The following is a 22,870-nucleotide window of genomic DNA, read 5'->3' as shown; positions in this document are numbered from 1 at the left end:
AATATTACACACACACACACACACATATCCATATAGCAATATTGAATCCTTAACCCACACTCCTTTGCAAAACTATAACATCAATTAGTGGTCTCTCCTATGCCCATTTCCATTTGTCTTTAGATTAGACCTCGTCTAAGTTTGACCTTCTACTTTTCATTAAATGCATAGAAATTTTTGACATTAATTTGCCCTATTTATTTAGAGTCTGACTCATATACAGTGGCACTAGAATTGTGTATTAATGTATTTTCCTATTTTCATGGGACAAGAAGCTTAACTCAATTCCATACCCGTGTATGAAAAAAAAATCACAGAAGGGGTTGAGGGGAAAGGTGTTGATCTAAGTAGATTTGGAGTCTGTAAATCCTCAGAAAATTCCAATTAAAAGAAAAACTCAAGGCAGGTAATTAATTTAACAACCATGTGGAGCACAACATGAGAAAAGACATAGTGGTAGGCATGAACATGGCTATTTAGGGCTTAAGGTTTGACTGGAGTAGAAATTTTATTGGTTCTGGAGGGAAAACGGGGGTCTAGTTCATTGTGTTTAGCCTCAAGATAGTATAATTAATTAATCAAAGCTTACTATTTATTCAATCATTTCTTCATTGACTGACATTCAACAAGTATTTATTGGGCTATAAGTTTACATTTCTGACATTGTGCTAGGCTGTGAAAAGTATTGAACAAAAGATCTCAATCTCTGATATAGTGAAATTTACATTTTAGTGGTTTTGACAATATCCAAGTAAATAAGTGAAATATATAATTGTGAGCCAGTGGTAGGTGTTGTGGAGAAAAGTAAAGGATGAGACAGAAAACATGTAAGCCATAGGAGTATCTCTGTGAATAATATTTTGACAGAAACAATATCAAGAGCCAAGGCCCTGGGGCAGGAGTATGCTTATAGTGTATGAAATACTGCAAGGTGTCTAACAAAATCAGAATGGTTTGAGAGAAATAGAAGCATTAGGGAGGTTTCAGTGGTTTTGCTATCAGTTCTTTAATATTTTCTATAATCCTTCACAGTAGCTACTATAAAGCCCATTAAGACATTTGAGGCAATAGATAGCTTAAGGGATATACTCAAACCTAGCTATAAGGTAATGTAACGGAGACTTAAACATAGGTTGGTCAGATTCTAAGTCTCACATCAGCTCACAAAAGTTAGAAGATAAACTCAGGAATTTTGCAAGTTAGTTATTGAAGCTTTGTCAGTTTAAAATCAGCCATAGTGGAAGTGATCACAAACACTACGAATCAGGACTTTGAAGAAGTTTTTCCAGAAGAAAGAATGACTCCTAGATAACCGAGTATCTATTCCACCTTTGTACTTTTCCAAATTAAAAATGTCAAAAATTTCAACTGGTATCCCTGTCTTACAACTAAATTCTGCAGTGGCAGGGATGGCTGATATGTAACCTGGATTAACCTTGTTGTGTAATCTTTTTGGTTCTCCACATTATTGTCCTGATAATTCCCAGATGGATGATTCTTTTCTCTAAATCCAAAATTCTTTGAAACTTTTAAATAAGTATACTTTAGGAAAATTAGTGAGAACTAGGGGATAATGAGGCTGTTTATAGTTTAATCTCAGCACAGTTCAGTTTGCTTTGCCCAGAGACCAGCTTTATACAAGTAATCACGTCTGGTCAGATGGTCTCAAGTTGGCAGCTTTCAAAGACAGAAAATGAAATTAGCTCTTAGCAAATCAAGCGTCACCACTGCAAAAATGAACCGTGGGTTATAGCAATCATGTTTTCATACAAATAATGCATCTGTATGATTTCACATACGTTTGAATAATTTTAGTTACTTGTTGTCCATTCCTTTAATGTAGTTGAAGAACAAATATTTATATCTAGCATCCATTTTTGAATAAGGAGGGTCAGTAAAATCAAATTTTGGCTCTGTGCCCCCATTAGTTGGGCATCCATAAATGGATTCTTTAAACTCTTTAGGTCACTCATAAAATGAAGGGGTTAGATTATATAATTACAAAGTTTCCTTCAAGGTCTACATTTTATGATTTCATAATTATTCAAAGCAGTTAATTATACACACTGATGAACAGCTTTCACTAGGTCTCAGTACAACAAGCAAATTTCTGCAACTTCTCGTGTTAAAACAAGGTTTATGTCTTCTTTTCATCACATACTGGGTACAGGTTGGCTATAATACTACCTTATTTGTCATCATAATTTCTATAGATTGTTTGTGTCCTTTTCCCCCAAATTCATATGTTGAAATCCTAATTCCTTGTATAATGATATTATGAGGTGGAGACTTTGCAGGCGATTAGGTCTTGAAAGCAAGTCCCTTGTGAATGGGATTAATAGGCTTATAAAAGGGACCTCCAAGAGATTCCTTTCCCCTTTCACCATCTTCACAGCAAGAAGATGTCTGGCTGGTAGGAAGTGGGTCTTCTTCAGGCACCAAATACAAATTCTGCCTCCACTATTGGTTTAGAAATTCCCAACCTCCAGAACTGTGAAAAAGAAATTTCTCATGTTTATAAGCCTCACAGTTGTGATAGTTTACTTCAGCAGCTGGAACAGACTAAGACATTCATTGTGGGACAGATGATGGGACTATCCAGTTTTAGAGAATGTTGTATTCATGGCTGAAGAAAAGAGAAGAAGAACAGCAGAAGAGTTTTATGGCTTTGAAGTCTTCAGCTCAGCTGTGGTATGGGTCACTTTGCCTTACACTTCATTAACCAAAACAGGTCATGTGTCTCAGCCTGATGTCACTGGACTAGAGATGAAGTAAGGTAGAAAATATTTGGAAAAAATAATATTGTCTACTCCATCTTTCCTCTTATTTCAAACTTTTAAGGGTCAGTTTCTAAGCAAGTTCATTTAAAGAAGCATTAAATATGTACATTAGAGCTGGGTGTGGTGGCACACATCTATAATCCCAGTGACTCAGGAGGCTAAGGCAGGAGGATCACAAATTCAAGGCCAGCCCCAGAAATTTAGCAAGATGCTGTCTCTAAGTAAATAAATAGATAGATATAGCTGGGCATATGGCTCAGTGGTAAAGCACTTTTGGGTTTAATTCCTAGCATCAAATAAATAAATAAATTCCAGGCACCAGAAATAAACAAACAAACAAACAAATAAATAAATAAAGGTACAGATTAGAAATTTGAAGGACATTGACAAAGATTTTATTTCAGCAACTATTTATTAAGCAGTTATGTGTGGGACTATTTAAAAGAAAGGTACTATTTAAAATCACATTCTCCACTCTAGTGGGGAGGATGTATGTGTGAAATTCTTTACACATTGTTATCTATGAGACAAATCACATTTATTCTTTTCAGATATAGAGGTAGAAATTTTATTGCAAAACATAAAACTAGTTTGATGACAGAAAGAGATACTTTGTGAAAGGAAATATAATCTACTGTGCTTCGAAACCATTAGCCCCAATACAGTCAGTTATTCTTTGAGGTGAAGGTTAACTCAGATTTGGGGAATTAGCAAATAGTCTGTAGGTTAGAAATTCTTACTTCTCTCCAACCTAGTTTCACTTATGATTTATACCTTTACCAGAGACTGAATGAGGAAGCAGAAGTCAAAATGCACAATTTTATATTTTAGATATCAGTACCTGGAAATTTCATCAAAAACTCTGAGAAGCTGTTTAAACATTTTATGGACTAAGAATCTTAAGAGAAGCCTCTTTATCCTGCTCATTGTGGTACTGATTGTTTTTCTCCATGTTCTGTTGAAGTAATTATAAAATAATTAAAAGATTGATTTCTCTACAAAATTAATAATGATGGAAATAAAGAGAGATTCTATTCTTTTCATTAACTTCATAATAGGTAATTTTTTGGCCTTTTTTTAAACAATATATATATATATATATATATATATATATATATATATATATATATAATTGAAAAAAGGCAATGTATGTGTTCTGTAATTTATTTGCTCAGTTACTGAAGGTAGCAGATGAGCTATTGGAACTGTTTGAACTTCAGAATAGCTGTAGATCTAAGATTATGCTTGCATGAACTTGATGTATCCCTAGGTTGGAAGATCAAGAAGGGGTGCAACTGGGTCCATTCTGAGGGACTCTATAGCAACAGTGAGTGTAATCTATTGCCACCTGTCCTTTTATTCTCCTGTTCCTTGTGTTTGGAGTTAATATATTCATTTGATTTTTTTAAGATTTCATGCTTCCTTTGGCTGTGAGATATGACCAAATGCTGTTATCCCCTTCTCTATAGGCAACATTGTGGGTTAAACATTATACTGAGTGGTTTTACACAATTTATCAGCTTATAATGAAGATAGTACTCTTTCTATTTTGCAGAGGAATGTAAGGTTTCAAGAGAACAAACCAACAAATTGTTGATTACCTATACTTTTTGTTCAAAATGGGTAATTTTTACACAGTCATATCATACAATCAGGATTTTGAATTACTAATTTCAGTATTCATAAAACCCTTCTAAACCTTGATAAATCAGATTATTTAGAACATTGGTCTCATTTAATTAAATAGACTTTTAATAGATATAGCATGAAAATTCTATATCAATCTTTCTTTCTTTCTTTCTTTCTTTCTTTCTTTCTTTCTTTCTTTCTTTCTTTCTTTCTTTTTGTGATGCTGGAGATCGAACCAACTGAGCTATATCTCCAGCCTATATACCAAATTTTTGTTTTGTAAAGTGAAGCATTAATGTAAATATAATTGGTGCTTATGTTTATAATTAAAAATATTAAGCCAGAAAAACATAAGAGAGAGAGAGAAGTAATGGGAAGATGATCAAGTTTGAAAATAGGTTCCACCCATAAATAAAGTTCTATTAATCAAACTATAAGAAATAAAGGCATTAAAGATTATTTATCATGTATTCCATCACCAGCTCCATGTGCTACAGGTGTGCTTTCAAATATCAACATACTGTATACCCTCAAAGGAAATTTTGATTGTTGATGATAAAATTCCAGATAGCATAACAAACATACATGCTAATAAGCACATTGCTCCAAGGCACTTTTTTAAAATATTTTTTTTAGTTGTCAATGGATCTTTTGTTTATTCATTTATTTATTTATATGCAGTGCTGAGGATCAAACCCAGGGCCTCACACATGCCAGACTCTACCACTGAGCCACAACTCTAGCCCCTCTAAGGCACTCTTTACCCTAATAGGTAATCATGCAAACTGGAATGGCTTTGGTTACAGATTGTTACAAAAATGTTTTGTTAATGATTTGCAAAATTTAATGTGTAACATAAACACATAAATTTAATTGATGGATTTCTAGCCTCCAACTCCAGATTGGATAATCATTTTATTATTTAATTGCTCTTGGGTGGGACCTGGGAATCATTTTGGGGGGGATTTTTTGGGGATTAAATTTAGGGGCACTCAACCACTGAGCCATATCCCCAATCCTATTTTTTATTATATTTAGATACAGGGTCTCACTGAATTGCTTAGTGCTTTGTCATTGCTGCAACTGAACTTGTAATCATCCTGCCTCAGCCTCCTAAGCTGCTGGGATTACAGGCATGAGCTACCATGCCCAGCCTCAATTTATTAAACAACAAGTCTCACGATTTTGATGAATATCACTTAAAGTACAGATCTTAAGGGATATTAATTCATAGGTTAAGAGTTGATGGAGTATTAATTATGAGAGTATGGCCAAGAATCTTATGAGGGAAGAAGAGGGGAATAACAGGGGCAAGCATAGTGCATTTGGAACTCACTTAGAGAGAAATGTAATAGTGAGGGGTAATGTGAGATGAGGTGGTAGGGGCAGCATCCATACAAGAATGGCTTAAAAAACTCTAATGAGTTATAATAATCTTCTAGTCATTTCCTGAATCTTTTCACATCATGTCCATGAAAGGATAACATATGCACACCATACTTGCTAATGCAGTCAGTTCTATTGACAACCAGAGGTGACCACTTGGTGGCTCCTGTGGCCCTGACATGTTTTAATTTGCTCTCTGTACATATATTGGGAAATGCCACTACAGGGAAGGGAAAGTCATCGTGGATGGACCTTTAAATAAAAACAATGACATGCTCAAACTTGGTCATACTGGAGATGGATTAAAGAAGGGCAAGGCTGTTGGTAGAGAGACCTAGTAGGAAATAATGGGAACCTCAAACAATGTATTCTCAGTGAGGAGGAAGGTATAGGAGTGAACTTAGAATGGAAATCAACTTAGTGTTTGATGAGAAATGGATGAGACGGAAAGGGAATATAGTGAAGGATAATTACCAGGTTTTCCGTTTATGCATCTTAAACAATGGTATGGCATTATTTAAAGTAATGTAAAAAATGTAGGATGAATCCTTATAAATTGAAACAGATTATTTTGAAATAGCAATAGGACATTCAGGAAAAGATGTCCAGCAGGCAGTTGAAGATACTTCCTCTAAAGTTTAAAGAAGAAACCCAATTAGGAGATAGAGAATTGAGTCCTCACTTTTTTGGAAACTTTCACTAAGCCCATCCTATATAATATTATTAGGATTGGAAAAGGCTACACAAAAAAATCTAGAGAAGTACTTTGACATAATCTTACAGTAATCTTATAGATCAAAAGGCTTAAATATGAGTGTTATAATACCCACTGACCTCCAGGACAAATAGTTGAAAATGAATCCAAAGATTATCAAGCAAAGGCAGCCATAACATTATGTGTAATAGTGACTAAATACAAATAATCTTGAGAATATCAATTACATTTGCATTTGGGATGTTTTGGATAAGTGTCCTTCAAAGGTTCATTGTCATGAGGCATCCATGGGCTGTGTGTGTGAGCTATGTGCATTTGAGCTTATGACAGGACTGGTCGGGCATTGCTCATTGGGCTGTGGGACACAAATGTGCCTTTCCCCTCACTCTGCCTGTGATCCCACACAGCACCTGAGTTGGGTATGACCTGTCAAGATGTCAATCAATCTGCTGACTGCAAGACATCACAAAGCAAGACTCCACCCTTGAAACCTTATCCCTGCCTTTGTCTTTTTCTTTTTTTTTTTTAAGTTAAAAATGCTTCCTTTATTACATAAGCCAATAACTGCTACTTCTAAGTTCAACTGTGCATCTCTAAATTTTTCAAAGTGTCATGCCTGTGATGTTAATGACAATCACTTCCAAGTGTCATTGGGTGGTGGCTCCCTATGAGTTTCATCCATGGTACCTGCACCCCACTTCACACAGTCAACAAACTGCTCTAGGAAATTTGGTTCTCCCAGGTTCCAGAGGAAACATATTCAGTGTTCTTCTACATCTTATTGAATCAGATGCAGCAAAGCTCTGAAGGAAACAGATACTGCAGGTGTCCTAGCTTATCAATATACTGTTTATCATTTTCATGAACAAAGCAGATTACAATGGAGCCCTAATTTGCATTATAATTAGCTGTTGGGAGAATATCTTCTCCAGAAGATATTCCATGATTTCCAAGATGCAAGGTCACTCTCAAAACAATATCCCAACTAGTGGGCTGCAAGTTCACCTCAGGTACAAGGAAGGGCTGCTTCCTCTTTTTCAATGATGTGATTGAAACAGTGCTTTGCAAGATCAGTATGAATTACACGTGGACAATTTGATAGTCTCCATTACACATTAAGTAGAATTAAAAGACTGCCTTAGTCTTACTGTTAATTAGTGTATTAGTGTTATTACATGTTACAGCAAAAATTACATCCCATTATTCTGTTTAAGTCAAGGAAGAATAGAGAATTAAAAATAATTTGGGGCCAAAATGATAATCAGATTATCACCAATTCTCTAACCAAAAAACCCCAAAGTAACTGCTAAGGTTAACAAACATACAATAATTCTCTTCACATGGCTTTGTACTGTTTTGTGAACTGCATTATTAAAATTCCTGAGCTTACGAAAATCTTTAAAAGTCAACTCATCAAAACAGGCATTTGGCCAATAAAAATTTAATTTCATACCAATAAGCCTTTTAGATTCTAAATTTATTTAGGGCTGTGTTTGCACATGTTTATAGAATATTTTGTTTACTCTAAAAGATGACAAAATAGCTCCCCCTCAGTGAGACCCTGGCCTAAATATATTCACTTTCCTTATATAGCAAGAGGATAACATTGAACATGGAAGCTTTCAATTTGTGGCACTGAATGATCATCTACACAGGGCATCCTTCAAAAGCTACAATTAAGGATCCACCTAGCTTTTCAGCAATACAAGCCGGATTGAGGTCTTCTGGCCCATTTGCTTGACATTCATGTTTTATGCCTTGAAATTTCTTTTTGATTGCATCCTTGGAGCTCGCATAGATCATTTTACTTTTCAGAGGCGCTAATTCTGGTGCCCACAAAAAAAACATCAATTCTTCTTTTCTGGATTCCTTGGTTTCAAAGCTTGCATCATACAAAGCATAACGACAATCTTTTTCAGGAAGCATTCCCACAAAATGCTTGAAAGGATCGGTTATGGTAACACCAACATCTCCAACCAAGATCTCTTTGCCTTCTTCAACAATGATGCACTTTTTGTCTGCACTGAGACAAAAAATGACAGCCTTCTTTCTTTTCTTGATTTCTTCTGGCGTGGAGCACTTCCGAACTTTCATGTCATAAAAAATTCGACATACTTCATCAGCCACTTGCACTCCTGAGGCCATTTTCACCGCAGCTGTCGGAGGGATGCAAGGGAGGAAGCCAACCAGCACCGAGTCTACGGAGCGTCCTATTCGCAGCAGCGAGACCAAGAGACCGAGCGCAGAGCCGACGCGGCGGCGCGAGCCTACCCGCCTTTGTCTTTTTCTATTTCAAGAACCCCTGTTAACTAGATATATCAGGGGCTTTGCTTTTGTAAAATATTTTTGAGTGATTGTGTTTTATTATTTAATAATTTGAGATATTAAGATTTGTAGTGGCTATTTAGGGTGGCTTGGATTCCTCTGAGCAGAAGAACCCTCCAACGAGATGCTGACTGTCTTTCCCCTCAAAAGTCCATATGTTAATGGCTTGTTCCCCCAGCCTTGAGGCTATTGGGAAGTGTTGGGACCTTTAAAGGGGGGACAAGTTGGTGGAAGTTAGGTCATTGCAGGCATTTCCTTGAAGGGGATCCTATCTTCCTTGAGGTGAACAGGCCTCTTCCACCACACATTTCCTGCCATGATGTGTCATCCTATCACAGGCCCAAAGCAACTAGGGAGGGAATTCTCTGAAACCATGAGCCAAAATAAACCTTTCTTCCCTCTAAGTTGATTTCTTGCAGGTATTTTTTTTCTAAATAGCAGCAGGAACCTGACTAACACAGCATATTTATACTAAGAAAAATATTTGAAACAAATTGTGTTGTTTTATGTTTCAGTATCCAGAGTTGCTTTTAAAGAAATAAACACAATCCAATAATCAAGAATAAAGTAAGGCAATTAAAATATTTTCTAAGGTAATTTAAGAAACACACAAAAATCCAGAATATAATTCATAGAATATGTTTTAGAAATGCTCTTTCTCCATTTTTATGTTCTCAGTATCTTTCACTATTTCCTGAAGTCTAGACTCTCAGCTTCCTTACAGATTGTCTCATGAAGTCCTCATAGATTCTTTAAATCCCTCTTAGAAATAAATTTCTGCCCTTTCTTACATAATTCCCATGTCCTAGATTCCCAAATTCTCTTTATTTCCTTCTCATTAGCTTGATTATGTGTAATAACAGACCAGGAGCAAAGTTTTCAAGAATAAAAATTTTCATATAGGTTAGAAAAGGAATGGGGAAAATTATTCAACAAAGTCAAATGTACTCTAGTGAGCAAGGAAGGGGAAAATAATGTCAACAAACACTAGTTCAAAACTTCACTAGTTCAAAACTCTGGATGCTGATTCAAAATGGGGAGAGGGGTGGCATGAGAAAAATGGAGGAATTTTAATGGGCAAAGGGGAAGGAGAGTGGAGTGGGTACATGGGGGCAGGAAAGATGGTGGAAAGAGATGGATATCATTACCCTAGATACATGTAAGACTGCACATAGAGTGTGATGCTACATTGTGTACAACCAGAGAAATATATATATATATATATATATATATATATATATATATATATATATATATATATATATATAATTAAAATAAATAAAATTAAAAAATAAAAATAAAATACTAGAGAAACTGGGGATAGGAAAAAACTTCACTTGTGTCCCTCAAATAGCTAAGTGAAGAAATAAATCACACCAGGATGTCATTGTGGAATTTGTGGTATAAAAAATGTTATGGACAATGAAAGAAAAAATTCTGAAGGGAAATATCCTAGAAATTTAGTAGTAATTGATTTTGGATCAGTTTACAAGGTATTACAATGTGTTTCTAAATATTGCTGTAGGTTTGATATTTTTGAAAAGCAGGCAAAGTATATTTAATAATCAGTTCAAAATATTTCTATTGAAGTAAATTTATTATAAAATAATTTAGATGTTCTAACAACATTTTAAGTCACAGAGCTTCTGCTAACGGAAATATTTGCTGTTGTTAAGATGTTAAAAATCTATACTTATTTAAAAGAAATTAGTTTAAAAATAAGTAAGAAATGAGAATGTGTATTTTAATCTTAAGCAGTGTGGTTTTGAACCATTTTACTTAATTTCTGGAGATGTTATCTCACATATAGTATGGAAATAGAGATCATTTTCATTTGTAGTGTTGTGATAAATAATCTATATGTAATAATCTATAAGGTCTTACAGATTGATAATCAAACTGAAGATTCACAATAGGGACAGGTGCAGTGGCACACACCTGTAAACCCAGGGACTCTAGCCTCAGCAACTTAGCAAGGTCCTAAGTAAATCAATGAGACCTGTCTCTAAATAAAATATAAAAAATGGGCTGGGGATGTGGCTTAGTAGTTAAGTACCCCTGGGTTCAATCCCTAATACAAAAAAAAAGTTCACAATAGGCTGTATCAAGCACCAAGTATACGTACCTTGAAGAAATTTATGGACAAGGATCAATGAATGTACAGAAACAAGCCAAGAGATATCTCCTGATTTCCAGGCTCAGACTTGGATGTCCCAGGGATTCTGCCCACTAAATGTGTGTAGACACAAGGAACAATGTTGACTGGATACTTTAGCTCAAAGAAAGCATCAGCTTTGATGTTCTTTCAGTTTTTATATCAAGCCATATGTATGTAACCAATTAGTCACATCTAATCAGGTTTATGTGATTAGCTCCATCTCTTGAGGGCACCTCCATTTCATTAGTTTACCAATTATTCATTAAACAACCTTGACAATGAGTTACAAGTGCTTAATCTGGTAAATGGGATTCTAATTTATCTTGTATTGATATAAGTAAATTTCTTTTTATTCCTGAAATAGTTTACTGCTGAAAATTAAGAATCAAATCTTAAGGCATTCTTGAGCCTAGAGAGAAACAAAAAGAACCGTTAGACATTTTTCTACTTATAAAATGCTCAGAATAGTAAACAAATTTTTAAACAGATTTTGATTTTTTTTCTTTTCCTCATGTGGCATGTACCTGATTGCTTGTTTTCTAGGTAAGAGGGAGAAGACCACTCTCAGAAACACAGAGTCTTTCCCTAAATAATCACAGTAACATCTTCATTTATTGAGGATCAAATACTTGTAATTGTGTTACCTGTAATCTCTGAATCTTACAATACATCTGTAAGGTACCTGTTATCTCTATTTGAAAATTGTATAATTAAAATCCTAGAAGTTAAGTGACAGAGCGAGGATTAAACCAAAACATCTTGTCATTCCCTCAAAACCACTTTATAGGTCTGAATAACTACAGATAGCTATCTTAGATGACTAAAGATTTACTAATTAATCATTTGACATTTATCTCTTTAATGGTAATGTAACAAGTTTTCAAATTTCTGTCCAAATTATCCTAGCTATTAAAGGACCTACACACCTGTAATGAAACACAAAATTTCAAGCACCTCTGTACAGAATATAATAAAATTTTCTTAGAGTTAGTCTTTAGGATTATTATAGGTTATTAGTATTTGAAGACCACTGGGTACCTTGAATGATCTCCAAACCCACCCTCCAGCACTGTGATTTTAAGACGAAATCATTGGTGCTTATTTTTTTTTTTGCATTATAATTATATAAAGTTTTGTTTGTATCTTTAATTTAATGCAAAGCCACATGGACTTCAGAAATAATGGATATTTAATTTGATTGTTTAAGCATTTGAGTCATCTTGTCTCTGGTTCAAGGGTAAAATGAAAACTATTTTGAATTCTATTAATTTCCTGCTTCATAGGCTATTGGATGTTTCTAAAGAAAATCTTCAAAACAAAACAGAAAAATCTCAAAGTAAACTTAGGTTGATAGATACATTTAAGGTAGTTTATAACTCTAAGAATGATGACTATTATCAAAGTTTTAAAGATCCCCAGAAATGGCCTTTCTACAATCTCCCTTGGAAGCAAATTTCTATCATAAACACACTATTCATAAAATCCTTCCTTGTGCTTTCTACTCCAGGAAAGACACTCATTCCTGCATTCATTCATTCATTCATTCATTCATTCATTCATTCTGCAACCAACAAATATTTACTGAATGCCTACCATGGCAAAGGTCTTTGACAGCAATGTCAGAGAGGTACTGGAGAGGGAGAGAGATGTTCTTTACTGCTTGGATAGAAACAACCTTTAACTATTTAAGTAATCATTAGGAGCAATGTATGAAAACACCTGCAAATTTGCAGAAAACATAAGGTCATAGAAACACACTGCGGCAAAAAGAACAAAATTTAGACTTCAGGAATGCTACAAGTCAAATGATCTTTGTTCTTCAACAGGTAAATTCCCCTAAGAAAAGGAGAATAACTTATAGGCTCAAAGAAACTTAAAAGATACATTCATCTTCTAAAACAAATAGGCAAGTTTAAATCAAAGTATCTGAGGATACATGTATATTATGAATCTACTAAAGAAACAGGGAGGTTATTGTTTTAAAGTTATTCATTGGGTGAATGATAAGATTGGGAAGGCTCACCTGGAGGGATCTTGGGAGGTTGACAGTTTTCTCTCTTGACCTAGTGTTGGTTACAAGGGTATTCACCTAAGAAGGATTCATTAAACTAAGCAGTTTTTGAGTAGTTTTGTATATATATGTTTTTTCAAGAAATATCTATTAATGTGCAACAACTAGAGATTTGCTGATGGGAATGCAACATGGCACATATATTTGGGAAGACTATTTGGCAGTTTCTTATAAAGTGAAGCTAATGCTTACTATACAGCTCAATAATTCCATTCTAGCTATTTGCCCAAGAGACAAGGCAACACCCTGTAAGATCCAGGTGTAAATATTTATACCAACTTTAATAATACTCTATCCAAACTGTAGGAAACCCAACTGTTCATCAACCATTGAATGGATAAACAAACAGTATTATCTGTATAAGGAATATATTACTCAGCAATAAGGATGGATGAATCATTGATGTGTAGAACATCATGTAGGCTTCTCAAAAGAATCACATTAAGTGAAAGAACAAGTCTTTCTGGAAAAGACAAATCTTTAGTCAGAGAATTCAGATTAGTCCTTGCCAGGGGATTGAGATATAGGTAGGGAACTTATCAGGAACGTGGAGATAGTCCAGTGTTTTGATTATGGTGGTAGTTACATGAGAGTATATGCTTTTCATAACTTACCAAATTATACACTGTAAAAAACCGATCTTTCTATAAACTTGACCAAGAAAATAAGCTTTTATTATCAAACAGGAATAAATTTAGGTTCCAGTTGTAAAAGAGAAAAATATTCATCTATATCCCAGACTTCCTCTCTTAAAAATGTATTGGGGTGGACATAAAGACACATTAGTCCCTGAAAATGTATGTACTAAAGAGACCACATTATTTTTATGATGTCTTTATTCAAAGAAATTATTTATAAGTGAAAACAATTATGATAATTACTAAGTTCTCTCTGTTGAGGGTTTTTCCCTGAAACCTGTCCAAATAAATCCTAAAAGAGATAACATCAGAGCCAAGAGTGATAACGATCATGTTCACTGTAGAACATCTTAACTTCCTTTGTCAATAAAGTTCCTTAGAATTTAATTTTGGCTGTCCTCAAAAGAAATTTTCATCTGGTCTTGGCAGTTTTCTAATCTTGACTTCTCCACAGTCAAGTAACCAAAACAGACATGGTCCATTAGCCCTACAGAGTGACACTGTGATGACAGCTAGCCTACTCCAACACTCACATGAAAGCCTGTTGTCAGAAACTTCCGAGGCCTGGCTATCACTGCATAATTATTATTTCACCCAATAAACAAAAGCATTTCATTTTCTAAGGTGCTGTCTTCAAAAGAGCATTAAAAGCATTATAGAAGTATAATGCAATCCAATTTCTTCATTTTACAAATGAACAAATTGAGACCCAGAAGGGTCAAATTACTTAACCAGAGTTATTAAGCTACATACAAGTGGGACAAAAATGAGGCCCTACACAAGCCACTGAACAGAACACAGCCCCTTGAAATGAAATGGAAACTCCACTATGTATCAATATTGTGTGTCTTATCAGGAATGAATAATAGTTGATACAACTTCTATATTGTGTGCTCAACAACAAGTAGCTATTAACAGGAATTTAAGAAGAAATGTGTGACTATGTCAACACTTTTAAGGCATAAACAGAAACACAAAGGAATAAAGGAATGTTCTATATTCAGTAAGTCAGTAGTTACCCAGGGAGCTGAAAATAGCTTTTCTTTCTAGTTCTGCACATAGTTGGTTTCACCCCTCCCCAGTTTGCTCAAGTGAGAGTTTACATGCTAGATCACTGAGATATACACTGCTGACATCAAAACATGATCTGTATCATGTTAAACAGGCATTTTTAAATATGCATTTAAAATATTTTCTTTCATCTGTTGTAATTTGAAGGAACTCTATCCGTGGACCAACACTGCTTTGCCATTTTAAACCTGGTAGATTTACACAAAGTGGCAGATGAGAGGGCCCCCATTTTAATGAAAAACCTCAGCCAGAAATATTGCTGATGGTGTGGAAATAACAACTCCAAATCAATAGAAAATTGCCCTCTATATTCATCAGGAGGAACAAGGCACTCGGGAGGGCCTGCCACAGAGATGAGTTAAAGTTGATGAACGGTCTGAAATGGGAAAAAATGTAGAAGAGGAACAGAAGAGCTGTTGATTGTCCAAAGGTCAATTGACAGCTTTTTTCATCTTGTTGTATTTCACTCCTTCTAAAGATGCAGAGAAAATGTTCTTTTAATGTACCAGACAGATATAGAGGCAGAATGGAGTACGTGGGTAGCACATTTAAGGGCATATTATCCTCTTTCACACTCACTTCTATGCCAGGTGTCTACAGCTTCAGAATGGGCAGCCGAACATGAACCCTAGGATTTCAAAAAGTCTCTGAGAGCCCATAATGTGAACAGCAACCAGCAAACAAGTCAAGTGGTGAAACCATTCCCGTTTATGGCTCCTTGAAGTTCAGCAGGCAGCAGACTGCACTTAAGCATAGCAATCAACTATGACAGGAGAATCCCTATAACAGTAGGCAAAGAGACAGCTCCAAGGCAGCAGATCACTGCACCAGGGTGAAGGACAGAACAGGGGCAGAGAAATCCTGGGGAAAGCCTGGAATGGACTTGGTTGATTTTTAACTATTCTGGATAATTAAGAATGACAAAACCTAATTGTTCCCATTGCTTAGATGTACAATGCCTGGTGTATAAACGGCTCTAAAGACACCACCACCTGCCTCAGGTACCCTTTATTAAAAGGGCCCTGTAAACAGTGGGGAGGGCTTAATTTGAAAGTATCTATTTTTATTTCCTTCTCTGCATTTACATTTGGGAATATAAAGAGTTCCTGAAACTTCGAATGTAATACAGTTTGCTAACCAAAGAGGGTTTCTCAAGTGTGGCAGCCAGGTGGCGTATCTGCCAGAACAATTCTAATTTAAAGCTTCAAATGTGTCAATCATTAATTTCATCTGATTATTCATGCATCAGCATAATCCATTAACAAGTCTGAAATCTGGCTGTCCTGAGGCTGGACAAAATTTCTCTCATTTACAGTTATGTTATAATATGGTGTTGTACATATGATTGTGTATATTGTTTATATAAAATCAGAACTTGTAGAAATGCTTAGGTCTTCACAAGCCTTTTTTTTAAAATAACTATTATTACAAGTCAACAAATCCCACCCAATTTGGAGGTGATGTTCCTGAACGTGCTCCTCCCAATGAATCAATCTAGCTATTGTGCAAACAGTTCATTAACTCCAATGGAATAAAGAGACTTGGGCTAAACTATTCTTTCTTGATGCAGACCAGAAGGCAGTGACATAGCCTCAGTCTACACCACTAAGCTGGCAGGCGACACAAGCACAATTCCAACAAGCATTCAGGGTGGGAAGAGAATTATGGAATTACAGATGATTACAGATGTATTCCTCCAGAGAGTGATTAAGCAATCACAATCACATCTGGAAAGCATCTTTAATTTATATCACCAAATAACAACAGCGGCAAGAGAAGGCCCTAATGACACCACCACCTGCCTCAGGTACCCCTTATTAAAAGGGTTCTGTCAACAGTGGGGAGGGCTTAATTTGAAAGTATCTATTTTTTTCCTTCTCTGCAATTACATTAAGGAATATAAATGGTCAGAAGAAGTTTGTTAGATTTGTCTGCAACACTCTCCATGCAGGGAATTTCTGATTTATGAGTTTAGAACTGATTATGTGGTTTCTGATTGCATATTCTTTTTCTTTTCATTGTTCAAAGTTTGGACCATTGCTGTTCATCATACCCTAATCAGAGGTCAAGAGGGAGGAAGGCATCATGGATGGAAGTTTGATGGTGATATAAAGGGAACCACTCACTCAAACAGATAATCACAAATGTTCAGGTTTGCTGTGTGTCTTCAAGCCATCAGGCCTAGCACACAGCTGAAATTTCATAAACCAGAACCTAGACTTGCTTTCTTCAATCATTCATCCTGGCATCTGAAGAACACCATCTCCCACATGCCCCTTACTGTTCAGTATCTAACTTTTTATACAGTTCCTTCACCATTGCCTCATATTATCTCTGAAGCTAAAATTGGAAGCTATTAAGTGCTATATTAAAGGCTCCCCTATTTATTATTCTATCAAATATACCAAGAAACCCTTCGTACAACCAAACTCAGGCATCTGTATCTTACTGTTCTGTGGAAAAAAAAAATAGAAAGTACATACCGTGGTTGACTTAAGAGCACTGGGCAATAGAAAAGTTCTTATTTCAAATGATCCTTCAGACATAAACCCAATATTCTTACTTCATGTATTACAAAATTCATAAACTGTTTAACTTTTCAGACTTAAGTGATATAGTGGAAGTAGTAGCATTCTTAAGAATTATCCTAATTTTCATCATCTTGAACCAATGTCTATTGTATCCATCAATGTCTTCTATGAAGAACCCTATCTGATACATTCTATTATGAACTTATTTCCATAGATAGTGTTCCTCTATTTAGGAAACAGTAGCCTTTGACCATGATATAACAATTACATACCTCCTGTGTTTTCCTTTGCAACATGTTAGCCACTCATTCTCAGAAAACCTGTTGGGCTATGTGACTATGCCTACTTGACATTCTCCTTTTGTGACCTTTATTTTCTGTTTTTATTTCTCCAGCCTTCCTGTAAATCTACCTTTTATTGTAAGCCATGCCACATTCTTTGAGATAGGAGATTATGAACAATCTTAAAAGGAAACTTCAGCTCATGAACAAATTATGTCTGCATCCCAAATAATAACCCCATACCAAATGAACTGATCAACCCAGAGTAAAAGTGATAAAATTATAAATATAAAATTTTTAATTCAATGTAATAGTTTGGATTATATAAATTATATGAACATTTAAATGCTAAACATGTCTGAGGGCATATTCTGTAATACTGAAAATTTTATAAACACTTAAATTAACAGGATTATTTAAATAAGCATTAGTAGAAATATCTTAAAAACCAAAATTTAAACTATGAAAGGCTATCAGATGTGGTTCATTAGATCTCCCCAAATTATAGTGCAATTATCTTATCTCTTATTTTTGCTTATCCCCCTCCATCTTTCACTGATCTATATTAGTTGTCTAGCTGTAATTGGACTTGAACTTTTCAGTTTCAATGAAGGTTTACATAAGAAAACTGATTATACTGGGGAAAAAATCCTTACAAAAGCAGTATGTAGAATCAACCACTATTTATCATACATATAATTATCTTTTCTTTCAGCTTAGGATACAATCTTGCTCTTCTATAATTCAAATCTGTATGGGATTGTCATTTGATGTACAGCAGATGACCCGGCATCATATGAAAATAATTCACTGTGCCATGTGTCTCACATCATGGAAATAAATAGCTTGAATATATAGACATCTCAATTAGACACTGAAAAAAAGCAAGCTCTGCCTCCTCCTTTCCTGTATCATTAAAATTGCAAGTATCTAAAAAATGATACTTCTTTTAAAGTTGGTTTGGGGGAAATCTATTATTTCCAGTTGGGACACTGATGAGCATTCCCATCAAATGGAAGAAAAACTGAGGATATAAAGTAGTGTCAGTAACAGCCTGAGAGGGATGGAGTGTAGATTTGTTACAGTATCGATTGGTGCATTTCTACAGCACCTGTGCACTATCATGTTCTTATATAGCTTAACAGGGCGTTCACTTATGATCCTGAACACAAAGAAGTCATCCACTCTTCCTGCTTTGTTCCTTAAGAAGCCCTTAAACCAGAGTCACAGCAATCATCATATTAGACACAGTGAGGTAAATAACCTGAAGGCTGAAATTTGATCTCTCTGCAACATGTGAAAAACTTAAACTACCATTATATAACTTCATAACGAGAAATCTATAGCATTAAACACTGATCTATAATCATACAAATCCCAGTGACAAGTTAAAGGCAAGATCCCTAAAAGTTCACTGGCAAAGCCTTGTAAAGCAACTGCCCAAACATGATACTGTTTGGGATAAGTTCATGTTGGAGAAGTGAAACAAATTATTTCCCTGGTTTTATAAATGGTGAAAAATAGAAATGAAAGTATATTTTCCCTCACAGGGGGCCCTGTATCTGGTCTAAGGAATGTAAATATACAAGTTTTATTTTTTTCCCATGTAACTGAATAGATTTTAACATAATGGGTTGAACTGTCACCTGGCCCCATATTAACTATAATTGCAGCTGAAAGATTCTAACTATGCCAGAATCAAATCTAAAAACAGTTCCTTTTTCAGAATCCTCCCTTCAAATTTTAGTTATATCTTTTTTTTTTTAAAGTTTTGATTCCAGGAATTTAAACCAGAGGCGTTCAACCACTGAGCCACATTCCTAGCCCTTTTTTATATTTTATTTAGAGACAGGGTCTCATAGAGTTGCTTAGGGCCTCACTATGTGGCTGAGGCTGGATCTGAACTTTCGATCCTTGTGTGCCACCGCTCTCAGCTAGTTACATCTTTTAAAAAGAAAGGAATATATTGTTTTCAAAAAAAGGAATGCATTGTTTTATTTTGCTTTGTTTTTTTTCTTTAGCACACATAAATAAGTTTTCTTTTTCTTTTTTAAAACTTTTTGTTTTAGTTTTAGATGGATATAATATCTTTACTTTCTTTTATTTATTTTTATGTGGTGCTGAGGATCCATCCTAGTACCTCACACATACTAGGAAAGCGCTCCACCACTGAGCTGTCAGCCCTAAATGAGTTTTTTCCTGAATGATTAGATCCACACTCACCTACTAGGACTGGGATGACAAGCACAATCTCATTTCTCTGACTGATCTGACACTGGACATTGTCATAGGTCCCAAAGACAACGCATACTCACAAAAGACCTTTTGAGAAGCCACTGGGGCAAAAAGCAGGCAACCAGTGTCAATATAGCCGAGACTACTTCAAGGGTAAGTGAAAAGTTTCAGAAAATTGGCCCAGATGTCATAGGATGGCTTAGTCAAAATAGAAAATCTAAAGTGTTAAGAAATCAGCTTGAGCAATGAAAACCTAACCCAAGGGTGCATGAAGGGACACCTCTCAGTCAAGAACAGTACCTGGAGAACTGTCGCTGCAGACCACGCATCTGAACTCTGTTGCGCTCTGACTCAAGGGTCACCTCCCGCAACCGCTTCTCACTTTGAAGACGCAAGTGTCTCTCCTCTTCCAGTTCATGTATCAGCTTCTCATGCTGTGAAAGACACAGGGAAGAACTTTCAAAAATGAATTTAGGACCAAAAAAATAACTAGTAATAGCTGTAGGTCCCTAAGTGCTGGCGTGAGTGTCATATGTGTTAATTTCACCCCAGTGACAACCCCATTAAATAGATTCTGTTATTTATCTATTGTTATAAAGGAGGGAACCAAGGATCAGTGATATGTAAATGATGTATCCAACTTCACAGAGACCAAAAGGTAACAGATTTTGAGTAGTGGATGATTTGATTCCAAAATTTTATGATTTCCCCTAAACTAAGTTGCTTTCTATGAAAAATGATGACCCCAAAATACTATCAAAAGCAAAGTAATTCAGATAGTAATTAATAGGAGCATTATACCTATTCAAAATTATTTCATGTTCTCAATCATTGCCATATTCTTTATATTATAAAGAATAAAAGGACAAAAGCCTTCAAGTTTACAACATAATGAATGAGTTTTAATTGTGCCATATGAGGTTTTCAGAGATAAAAATAAGCCAAGTCACCCACTGTTTTTATAATTCTAGATAAGTAGATCATTTTACCAATGGAGACTATGGATCAAAAGACCGACTGACTCAGAGTAGTTGGTTCTGCAAGGGCTTAGATCCTCCTTATAAAATTGATTTAGCTATTTTCTTTTTGTTTTGTTTGGATTCTGTTATTCTTGTTGCCATTTTTAAGCATGCCGTACTTATTGCTGCTACTAAATTGAGCACTTTCTATACAAATATGTAATTCTATGATAAAAACCAAAGATGCATAGTTTTATTATGAGGAACATAAATTACTAACAGGAAAGAAGAGAAGCAGAGACTTCTATGTTGCCATAAATCAAATTCCATTACTCTGTCACATGGATTACTCAGGGTTAAATGTGATCCATCACATGGGGCGTACTCATAGAAAGTGACACAAAAGATGAATTTTCTTTAGTTCTAACTTATGAGGGGGAATTTGTCCTGAAGAAAATATCAGAGTCTCATCTAGAAATAAATCATTATCCTCTAAAAATGCCTACACATTCCCCTTCCTCTGCACCTTTGACCATGTCCTTTCTTCTGCTTCAAATACTCTCTAAGGTCTCCATTGGAAGCCAAGGGCCTCTCTAAGGCTCAGCTACAGCCACACCTTCTAGAATTCTTCCTCACCAGACCATCACTCTCTCCCTTCCTTGGATTCCAATAGTGCCTACTATACTTAACACCCTTAAGGTTATTCTGTTGTTATTTTCCATATACATTTGTCATAATTTTCCAGCCGGATAAACATCTGTTGAAGATGATGACTAGGTCGTAAGTGCAAATGCACTTCATACATTTAGCACATGGCCTAATAGTATTATTGGAAACATTCACTCATCAAATGTGAAGCAATCTTTTTTGTTAAGTCCTTAATCAATTTTTAACTCCCAAATCAGTTACTTTTATCAACATCAGAAAAAAAATCAAAATTTTATACTGACACTTTAGAATGTGATATTCTGAAAGCTTTGAAAAGGAAAAAAAATGTTGGTCTTAGAAAAGAACTAGGCTAACTTGGTACAAATGGCTAAAATGGTGAATTTTACATTATATACATTTTTTACCAATAAAAATACTCAGTTACTACACACAATCAACATTCTTTTCTTTGTGGACTCACTTGAGTCAGATCTGCTGTTATACTTCTCTTAAAAGTACAAATTTGTTCCAGTGCAATTGATAAATCAGGGAACAACTTGAGCATGACACAAATCTCACATTTGCTTCTTCCCAACTTCATTCATGAGAAAACTATTGTACCCTGCTGACCCAAGTTGCATAGAAATACACAAAATACACATGTTTCCAACAGACCTCAGTCCACTGTGCACATCATGAGCCACAATCATTCTGTGCTCACTTTATGATAACTTAGCAGCTGCATGGCTTTTGATGCCCACACCCACAAGTCAACTGTAGGTCTTTTACAAGGTGAAATGTCAAATTCATTGCAGTATTTATGCATTTCTTAACCATTTAACACATGGAAAACTCCACTACCATTTTTATTAGGTTCTTTTTTTTTTAAGGTGTCACTGACAAAATTTTTAGTACTGCATTCCTAGTCACATTCTCGGCCTTATGGTTTCTATTGTGTGGTTTTGCAGAGTGCAGTGATTTTTAGAAATATATATGTCATGTTATAGCTGGGCAGACTGTACATCATGATAGAGAAAAAAGAAATCAGAATCAAGAGCAGAATTCCAAAGCACTTTCCCTATCCAAGGACAAGCAAAGAGTTGAATGAAGCACAAAGAATCAAACATAAAAACCAAAGGATATCTTAAGTCCAAGTCTTTGTTCTGCAAATCATACCTTAAGTCCAAGTCTTTGTTTATAAATCATAGCCCTCACACAGCAGCAGAGCTTGCATTAACTCATGCTAATTAAGCTATCCTCTAATTAAACCTCAAAGGGAGGAGATTCTAGCTTCTAACTCATTTTATTTATTTTTTTTATAAAACTCTTCTACTAATGTTTTAACAGTTGCCTAAATCATTCAAGTATCAGAAGTCATTTCTGTATGCACATTCCCAGGAAGGAGAAAATTCTGATAATTCCCTCATTTAATAAAGGGGAAAA

At 35.3% G+C, this 22,870-nt stretch overlaps 1 pseudogene; it reads right to left on the bottom strand.

Annotated features, from left to right (window-relative positions):
* Positions 1 to 7,648: 7,648 nt before the first annotated feature.
* LOC143409741 (destrin pseudogene) lies at positions 7,649 to 8,770 on the bottom strand (annotated as a pseudogene).
* Between the last annotated feature and the right edge of the window lie 14,100 nt (positions 8,771 to 22,870).

The sequence above is a fragment of the Callospermophilus lateralis genome, chromosome 11, assembly GCF_048772815.1.
Source record: "Callospermophilus lateralis isolate mCalLat2 chromosome 11, mCalLat2.hap1, whole genome shotgun sequence".
NCBI classification, from domain to species: Eukaryota; Metazoa; Chordata; class Mammalia; order Rodentia; family Sciuridae; genus Callospermophilus; species Callospermophilus lateralis.
Note: the sequence above shows the minus strand (reverse complement) of the source record. Positions and strands in the feature narration are given on the sequence as shown.